The sequence below is a fragment of the Podarcis pityusensis genome, assembly GCF_964106645.2.
Source record: "Podarcis pityusensis genome assembly, chromosome: 2".
Taxonomy (NCBI): domain Eukaryota; kingdom Metazoa; phylum Chordata; class Lepidosauria; order Squamata; family Lacertidae; genus Podarcis; species Podarcis pityusensis.
This window is the reverse complement of record NC_138029.1, coordinates 106276921-106277678: the sequence shown is the minus strand read 5'-3', so window position 1 is coordinate 106277678 and position 758 is coordinate 106276921.

The following is a 758-nucleotide window of genomic DNA, read 5'->3' as shown; positions in this document are numbered from 1 at the left end:
TGCCATTGAACAATGTGTGTTTATTTGGGGGGAACAAATGTAAAGGTGTCCACAGAATATTAGTACAGTGGTACCTCCGGTTACGAACTTAATTCGTTCCGGAGGTCCGTTCTCAACCCGAAACCGTTCTTAACCTGAGGCGTGCTTTCGCTAATGGTGCCTTCTGCTGCCACCGCACCACGGGCATGTGATTTCCGTTCTCGCCCTGGGGCAAAGTTCTCAACCCAAGGTTTAGTAACTCGAAGTGTTTGTAACCTGAAGAGTCCTGCTGGATCAGAATGAAGGCCCAGCATCCTGCTCCCACAGTGGCCTAACAGATGCCTTTTGGAAGTCTGCTGCTGAACATGAGTACTTTCGCCACTCATGTTGCTCCAGCAGTTGTGTTCAAAGACATGCTGCCCCTGAGACTGGAGGTAGTAGCACACAGCAATCATGACGAGGAGCTGTTGATAGCCTGATCCTCCATTAATTTCTCTAAACCTCTTTTAAAGCCATCCAGCTTGGTGGCCACACTACATTTTATGGGAGTGATGTCCATAGTTGAACTCTGTGATGTGTGACATTCTTTCCTGAATCTTCCAGCATTCAGCTTCATTGGATATCCCCAACTTCTAGTATCATGAGAGAGGTAGAAATACTCCTTTCTCTACACTTTCTCTACACCATGCATAATGTTAGGTAAAGGTAAAGGGGCCCCTGACCATTAGGTCCAGTTGTGACCGACTCTGGGGTTGCTGCGCTCATCTCGCTTTATTGGC